This window comes from Equus quagga, chromosome 4 (assembly GCF_021613505.1).
Source record: "Equus quagga isolate Etosha38 chromosome 4, UCLA_HA_Equagga_1.0, whole genome shotgun sequence".
NCBI lineage: Eukaryota > Metazoa > Chordata > Mammalia > Perissodactyla > Equidae > Equus > Equus quagga.
The window spans coordinates 44,297,495-44,307,248 of record NC_060270.1 but is presented as its reverse complement, the minus strand read 5'-3'; positions in this window follow the sequence as shown (position 1 = coordinate 44,307,248).

Sequence of the window (9,754 nt, the reverse complement as noted above, 5' to 3'; positions counted from 1 at the left end):
TGTAACATTACCTGGTACATAATGAGTGCTCAATAATAGTTATTGAGTTAAAAATTATGTGAAATGAATGTAAAACACTTATACTCAAGTCATAACTGTGGTAACTATTCTAGCATATGACAATGTCTCATAAAACATCAACAGAAGCATTATTTCATGAGTTTGTGAATCACACGTTTTGTGTTCCTCCTTTAATTTAACGATTCTTAATCTTTAGTGCATATCAGGTCATTTGGAGGCTTGTGAAAACACAAATTTCTCGGCTCCAACTCCAGAGTCTCTCATTCTCTAAGTCTGGGGTGAGGCTAGAGAATTTGCATTTCTAAGAAGTTCCCAGGGGACACCAATACTGCTTGTCTAGGGCTGCACTTTAAGAATTGCTGATCAAACTCACATGCAATCTCTGTTCTTGAAATCCCTGCAGCTTACCCAAAACCTTCACAAAGGTCTAACATATCCCACCTGGCTAATGTGCCAGCCTCACTTGGCCCTCATCACATTGCTCTGTGGGAACTAGAATGCCAGGAACCTCACAATGATACTCTGGCTCCTGCTATGCTGTGAGACTATTGCCATCCTTTGTCTCTGACCCAGGGGTCTCATGTCTTCTGCTGCTATTCATTAAATTGTGCATTCGCAAGTGGTGTAAAATCTCTGATCAGTCACAATTCTTGTCAGTGCATATTAAAATATAAAGTCAATTTCAGGACTTCTTTACAGCAGGGAGAACAGCAGTTTCCCTGACATGTTGTAACATTGACATTGAAAAGATCTATAGCATTTTTAATTGGATGCCCTGAATAGTTACTTCTCTTCAGAGATTCTCAGCTTTCAGTTTAAGTGGTATTCTTAGAGCTTATAATTCATAAAAAAGAATAAAAAAGGAAAAGGCGTGTGTGAATTTGGTCCCAAATGAGCCAGAAGAAACATGCTATGTGTGACTTTTCATAGTGGCTGGTTATTCATTCATTTCAGACCTTATTCTACAAACAAACAGCAACAATGAAAACAGATCAAAATGGTTTAAGTAATATCACCAATGGATTGGCATACCAGGAGAGTTCATGGCTGGCCTTTGAGATAAACTCAGCATAGAACATGTGGGTTAGTACCTATCAAGATTTAGAGGAGAACTAGTGTAATTTTTCCCACATAATCTTTTCTCTAGTTTTATTGAGATATAATTGACATCCATCACTGTATAAGCTTCAGGTATACAGTATAATGGTCTGACTTACACCATATTGTGAAATGGTTACCACAAGTCTCTCATAATTTTTAAGCGACCTTATTTTTTAGATCAGTTTTAGGTCCACAGCAGTATTGAGCTAAGAGTACACATATTTCCCGTATACTCTGCTCCCACACGTGCATAGCTTTCCCTATTATCAGCATCCCCTATCAGAGTGCTATGTTTGTCACAATTGATGAACCTACATTGATATATTATTATCATCCAAAGATCATAGTTTACCTTAGGGTTTACTCTTGGTGTTGTACATTCTATGGATTTTGACGATTGATAATGACATGTATCCACAAGTATAGTAACATACAGAGTAGTTGCACTGCCGTAAAAAAATCCTCTGTACTTTGCCTATTTGTCCCTCCTTTCCCCCAACCACTGGCAACCGCTGACCTTTTTATTGTCTCCATAATTTTGTCTTTTCCAGAATGTCATATAGTTGGAATCATGTAGTATGCAGTCTTCTCAGATTGACTTCTTTCATGTAGCAATATGCATATCAGATTCCTCATGTCTTTTAATGTCTTGACAGCTCCTTTGTTTTTAGCACTGAACAATGTTCTGTTATCTGGATGAAAGACAGTTTATTAATCCATTCACTTACAGAAAGACATCTTGGTTGCTTCCTCGTTTTAACAATTATAAATAAATCTTCTATAAATATTCATGTGTAGGTTTTTGCGTGGACATAAGCTTTCAACTCCTTTGGGTAAATACCAAGGGGTGCAATTGCTGGATAGTATGGTAAGAGTGTGATTAGTTTTACAAGACACTGCCAGATTGTCTTCTAAAGTGGCTGTACCATTTTGCATTCCCACCACCAATGAATGAGTTTCTGTTATTCCACATCCTCATCAGCATTTGCTACTGTCAGTGTTCGGGATTTTGGCCATTCTAATCTGTGTGTAGTGGTATCTCATTGCTTTAATTTGCATTTCACTGATAATGTATGATATGGAGCATCTTTTTAGATGCTTGTCTGCTATCTGTGTATCTTCTTTGATGAGGTGTCTGTTCAGATCTTTGGCCCATTTTTTAATCAGGTAGTTTGTTTTTTTTATTGTTGAGTTTAAGTGTTCTTTGTATACTTTGGGTATGAGTCCTTTATCAGACATGTGTTTTGTAAATATTTTTTCCCAATCTGTGGCCTGTCCTCCCATTCTCTTAACAGTGTCTTTCACAGAGCATAAAATTTTAATTTTAATGAAGTCCAGCTTATCAATTCTTTCTATCATGGCTTGTGCCTTTGTATTACATCTAAAAAGTCATCACCAAACCTAAGGTCATGTAGATTTTCTCCTATGTTATCTTCTAGGAGTTTTAGATTTATGTCTGTGATCCATTTTGAGTTTATTTTTTTGTGAAGGATCTACAGTCTATGATTAACTTTTTTGCCTGTGGACGTCCAGCTGTTCCAGTAACATTGGTTGAAAAGACTATCTTTACTTCATTATATTGCCTTTCTCCTTTTTCAAAGAGCGGTCAATTATATCTATGGGGATCTACTTCTGGGCTCTCTAATCAGTTCTATTGATCTATTTGTCTATTCTTTCTCCAATACCACATTGTCTTGATTACTGTAGCTTTATAGTATGTCTGGAAATCAGATAGTGCCAGTTCTCCAATTTTATTCTTGTCCTTCAATATTGTTTTGGCTAATCTGGGTCTTTTGTCTTTCCAGATAAACTTTAGAATCAGTCTGTCAATATCCACAAGTAATGAGCTGGATATTAATTGAGATTCCACTGGAACTAGAGATCCAATTTGGGAAGAAGTGACATCTAGACAATTTTGAGTCTCCCTATCCTTGAACATGGAATATGTCTCCTTTTATGTAGTTCTTTGATTTTGTTCATCGGAGTTTTGTAGTTTTATTCCTATAGATCTTATGTTTCGATAGATTTATGCCTAAGCATTTCAGTTTTGGAGGTGCTAATGTAAATTATATTTTTAATTTCAAATTTCACTTGTTCATTGTTGGTATACAGGAAAATGATTGACTTTTGTATATTAATTATGTCTTCTGCAAACTTGCTATAACTTATTAGTTCCAGGAATCTTTTTGTCAATTCTTTCAGATTTTCTACATAGACCATCATATTATCTGAAACAAAGGACGTTTTATTTTTTCCTCCTCAGTTTGTATATCTTTCATTTACTTGTCTTGTCTTAGTGTATTAGCTATGACTTCTGGTATAATGTAGAAAAGAAGTGGTGAGAGAGGCATCCTTGCTTTGTTTCTGACCCTAGTGGAAAAACTTTGAGTTTCTCACCATTAAACGTACAATCAGCTGTAGAATTTTTGGTAGATATTCTTTATCAAGATGTGGAAGATCCTACATGATTAAATCTCTCTCCTTTCTTAGCATATCAGTTATACTTTTTCTTTTGCATTTTGTGGTTGTCCTAGAGTTTGCAATGTAAATTTACAACTAATCTAGGTCACTTTCAAATAACACTATACCACTTCTCAGGTAGGGTGAATACCTTATAATAAGTAAATAGTCCTAATTCCTTTCTCCCATCCCTTGTATCATTTTGGTCCTTCATTTCACTTATATTTAAATATACATGAGCATATATTATATGTATATATGTAACATATACACATAAACATACATAATCATATACATTGTTGATATTTTACATATACCTTGTTCTTATCTGTTAGATCAATTAAGAATAAAAAAAATTATTTTACTTTCACTTATTCCTTCTCCAGTGCTCTTCCTTTCTTTAAGTAGATCCAAGTTTCTGACCTTTACCATTTTTCTTTTCTCCAAAGAACTTCTTTTAGCATTTCTTGCAAGGCAGGTCTGTTGGCAACAAAATTCCTCAATTTTTTGTTTGTCTAAGAAAGTCTTTATTTCTTCTTCATTTTTGAAGGATAATTTTGCAGGGTAGAGAATTCTAGGTTTGTGATTTTTTTCTCTCAACACTTTAAATATTTTACTCCACTTTCTTCTTGCTTACATGGTTTCTGAGGATGTTAGATGTAATTCTTATCTTTGTTTCTCTATAGGTAAGGTGGTTTGTTCCCCCTTCTGACTTCTTTTAGAATTTTTTCTTTAGCTTCAATTTTTTGTAATTTCAAAATGATCTGCCTAGTGTAATTGTTTTGGCATTTATCCTGCTTGGTGTTCTCTGAGTTTCCTGGATCTGTGGATTGGTGTCATTAACTTGGGAAAATTCTCAGTCATTTTTCTTTCAAATATTTCTTTTCTTCTTTTCTCTCTTTCTTCTCCTTCTGGTATTTCTAAACCACACATGATACACCTTTGCAGTTGTCCCACATTTCTTGGATATTCTCTTCTAGATTTTTAAATCTTTTTTCTGTTTGAGTCTCAGTTTTGGAGATTTCTATTGAGATATCTCAAACTCAGAGATTCTTTCCTCCATTGTATCAGTCTACTAATAAGCCCATTAAAGCCATTCTTTATCTCTGTTACAGCATTTTTGACTTTAGCATTTATTTTTGGTTCTTTCTTAGGTTTTCCATCTTTCTGCTTACATTGCCCATCTGTTCTTACATGCAGTCTACTTTATCCATTAAGTCCTCAGCATGTTAATCATTGTTTTTTTAGAGTCCTGGTCTGATAATTCCAACATCCCTGTCATATCCGAATCTTGTGCTAATACTTGCTCTGTTTCTGTGAACTGTGTTTTTTGCCTTTTAGCACATTTTGTCATCTTTTCTTAATAGCTAGGCATGGTTTACTGGGTGAAAGGAAATATAAATAGACCTATAGTAATGTAGGGGTAACATGTGGGGGAGGGGAGGTGCCCTGCAGTCCTATGAGTAGGCCTCAGTCTTTTAGTGAGCCTGTGCCTCTAGACTGTGAATTTCACATGTGCTTCTCAGTCCCCTCCTTCCCTTACTTCCTTAGGTGGGGCAGCACGGCTAGAGTGGGCTGGAGTTAGGTATTTCCCTTCTTCCATGTGGAAGGCTAGAGCTGGCTGGGCTGGGTATTTAATTCCCCTAGGATAGTGAGGTTCTGATAAAATACCAGCAGGTTAGGCTCTGGTTCAATGGTTCTCCCTAAGGACAGACCTTGTTAAGAAAAGCAGAATTCTCAGGAGTATTTCCAAATCATTCCTTTTCCCCTCCACATGCCAGAAACACGGGGAGATTTTTATCTGACATCCACTGTGAGAAGCTGGGGGACTCCTGGAGGTAAAATTCACAAAAGTCTGTGGTCTCCCCAATGACTGGGTCTCCTTGAAGCTTTTAACTCTCAGATCTGTCCACTCTGAGCCTCCAACAATTCATCAATTTCAGTTCAGTTTTCTCTATCCCAGTGCTGGTTCCCACAGAGGTTTTAGCTCATGGGTTTCTTCTCTAATAAACTGTGATTCTCTGTGTTCACTTGTCTCTCTCTCTAATTTTGTGGGTGGCAGTTTGCCTTCTGACCCAAATTTTTTACAAATCTAACAAGAGTTGTTGATTTTTCACTGTGTTCAGCTTTCATTTGTTAGGATAGAGTGGTGACTTCCAAGATGCTTACGTGCCAGACGTGTGCTATTTCTTTTTGCAGTAAACAAACCATTTGAAGCTACAGAGATGTTAAGTCTCATTTCTCCTCTATTTTTGTACTCCCATGGTACATTCTAATGAAAAGGAGACAAAACTCTTAAAAAAATGTTTTTGCACTTCCATCTTCATTTTCTTCTCATTAGCCATTCATAACAGCCAGCTTGATCAGCAGGAAATGTTGTAGCTGACAAATAAAAATGGTTAGACATATTTTCTTCATTATTTCCTTAGTTCTCACACCCCCTTTCCTTTTCTTTATGATGAGTGATCACCAGAGCAGCAAGTTGCTAACTCATGTTTAAGTATCCTTCTTATGCTGTCTCGCTGATATTAAGAAATTTTGACTTTGCTGATCTTGGTTTTTCATTTCACCATTACTCTAATATTTTTCATCCAAAAGTATAAATTTTTTATTTTAGGAGTTTTGAATATATCACTTGTGAAAAGAGCGCTTCACCATTTAGATATAATGAGAAGTTTAGAAATCTGAATATATAACATTTATTTATTCTCCTTCAAAATGAATCTTGCAGAAGAAAACTTATGCTTTCAGTAAGAACTGTTGAGATTCTCATAAGCAGCAGAAAATAAAAACATATAGTCATATGCTGTATTAAAAAATAAATTTTAGGGCTGGCCCCATGGTGTAGTGGTTAAGTTTGGTGAGTGCCACTTCAGTGGCCTGGGTTCACAGGTTCAGATCCTGGGCATGGGCCTATACCACTCATCTGCCACGCTGAGGTGGCTGCCCAAATATAAAGTGGAGGAAGATTGGCACATATTTTAGCTCAGGGCTAATCTTCCTTGGCAAAAAATAAAAATAGAAAATAGAAAATAAATTTCTGTGATACCGCATCTAACCTACAATTTCAAAGTCCTCTCCTACCACCAGTTTGACTTGATATTGCAAATATGGGCTTTTTTTTTTTTAATGAAATTTAATTGTATTTCTCCCTTCAGTATTCTCTCTGTTTATCTAAAAGTTAAGGAAAAATCTAGACTTTCTCTTTCCCTTTAATATATATATATATATATATAGTTTAAATAGTAATTAAATTGACAGCATATTTGAAGGCACTACAAAATTTTGTACACATTTCCTGTTTTTAGCCAGAAAGATAATAAAAATCTTCTTAGCCCATATTTCTATCTTCAGGGCTGTGATGTGAACAGATGCTATGTGGCCAAAGCACCAACTCATCCTTCATCTCAACCCCATCTCCTTTCCCTTTCAATGCCAATTTCTCTTTTGCCTAGAACTGTATTTATGTTTCTTTTTTCTTAGCATGTTATTTCCAAGACTTCTTATTCAAAATTTTAAATACTTTACTTGAGTGATCTAGGTTCATGTGTTAAAACCTTTTCCTGAGAAATATTATTTTGCATTTTGTGCAACAAGAACAAAGATTGGGGACTGGCAAATAAACCTCCATCAATAATAAATGTGGTTGGAGAAAATCCTAGACTTTATTTGTTGCTATTAATGCTATGATGCAGACCATTACAACCTCTCTACCAATATGGTCATGTAAATTTGCATCCTTAATGATTCTGTTGCTACAGGTTGATGAATATTCCACAGTAAAAAGTTTGTTTGCTTTATAACAAAATTATAGCCAGGCAGGATAAGAGCCTCTAGGGCAATAATTGCTTCACAGTAGGGGGCATCTACATCTCAAATTGCTGTGCATCTGGTCTCTAAATCATCTGTGCAGAAGATGGTACTGCCAGCCAAGAAAGCAGGAAAAGCAAGGCCTATTTATCAATATACAGAGCACAATGTATTTGGAGTATCTATAATTTATTCATATTTTTTCAAACAGAAACTAAGCCAGGCTTAATAGTTTAAAAATAAAAGAAAATTTATGAATCTGGGACTGTGCTAGAAAATCAGGGTCCTGTTGTTACAGCAAGGGTCTTAAAAATTTTCTACACAGAGATAATATCGTAACAAAAATGTGTAAAAATAAAAGATAACCCATATTTTTGCCTATCTTATGCTAGGCACTAAAGTATGTGTTTTGGGTTAGATATTACATTTTATCCTCACCCTAAATCCATGACATACAGAGAATTGCCCTAATTTATCAGTGAGGAAACTGAGGCTTCAAGAGTTAAGGAAATTTGCTTAAACTCACAACTAGTCGTGGCCACTCTGGAGATCAAAACTAATTTTTCTGAATCTAAGTTCCTTTTCTTAATGACTGGGATATTTACCTATATTTCTAGGTATGTATGAATTTTATATCTCTTCCGACATCTGAAATACCTGTCAGGAATAGTAAACAAATAAGTGTGTAAGAGATTCAACTCCAGTCAGAGGTTCTGGAGTTCTTTGCTGCTCTTCAAGGCTGTGTGGCTGTTCCAGAACCAGGGCAATGTGCTGTTGGCTAACTCGCTAGGGTATTTGCGAAGCCATCAGAGAAACAGAGCTGGCCAAGTTGCCTTCAAGGCAGCATTCCCAAGCATCCGGGCCCCTGCCACTTTTCTACTGCACATCCCTGTGTTTCATTTTCTTCACAGTTCTCAGCACTATGTGAAATTATTGTATGTCCTGAATTATATTTTACCCTCTGTTTGCCTCCCCTTACACAGAAGCATCATGAGGGTAGAGTCTGTCCTGCTGCTCTCAGTCAAATTCTCAGAGTTTAAAACAGTTTTGGAAACATAGTAGCCACTCCACAAATACACGCTGAATGAATGGATGAAAGAAATAAGGAGTAAAAGAAAGAAAAGTTTCTAGGAAGAGCTGTAACGAACTGCATAAGGAAGGAAAGAGAAGTAAGGAATCACTTCCAAAGACCTGTTGGCTGTATGCTACCTTTTTCTTACTGTCTGAGACACTCTCCAATACAAAGTGTTATAAATGTACGTTGGAAACACTACTTGGAAAAAAAAAACCAGCAAGAGACATTGTTAAACAATTACTTAGGGTCAGTTTATTCAGACAGGATGGAGAAATAATCCAAGAAGAAAGCCTGTGAGAAAAAAGCTACTCCATAGGGGGAAGAAAACCAAAGAGTGTCAAAATACTGACAAAGAAAAAAGTCTAACACAGCATTTCTCTCTCTTTATCACTGAAACTCTTAGCATCTGAAGATATTTCTACTAAGAGTAAATCTGGATTTTCTGAATACATAACATTCCATATTTCACATAACAATACAAAAATTTGGAAATTGCGCCAAGTTTGAAGAATGCTTATAAAAACGGATCAAATATGGTGATTGGTGATATTGCCTTCAAGGGGCAACAGATTTAAGGCTAATCAGTTGGTCAGGTGATGGGCTATCTTCTTGGAAAGTGTGACGAAGATGTGAGAGAGATTTCCCCCAGGATTAATAACAAAAAACTCATTCACCTCTTACCCAGTTGGGCTAAAACACATGAGACTAATACTGAAACTTAAAAAAACCTAGAGTCTGTCATTACTGGTTTTCAAATATTAGGTAGGGAACTGAAGGGCATGGAGTCCAGGTGGTGTTTTCACCTTTTTTCCCCACTTGAAGGTCACACCTTTGGAAGAGAAAAGCACGTATGAGAAATGAACAGCTGTTGCATAAACGACATCAAAGAACAGGATTTGGGTTTTTTGGACCGTGACTATGCTAACAAAATCACTAGCTCCTGAAGCAGCAAAGTTCATCTCATGGGTCCAGAAAGGACATATTTTTCAGGACATTCGCTGACATATTCAAGAAGATTTTTAAATTCTCAAGAGAGAAAGCAAATACCACGAGGAAAGGTCAATAATAAATATTATGATGTACGTCAAGTAAAGTAAAGAGGAAAAACAGTGGTGTAGATGCCTACTGTTTCGAAGGAAAAACCAGCAAGTGTACTTAGAATGCAACTTAATGTCTTTATATTTCTAAATAACAATACTGACATTAAGTATAATAAGATAAATATGAAATCTCAACACAAAGAGGGCAAATATGGGGTGGGAGGTGGATCTAAATTGCTTTAAAGAA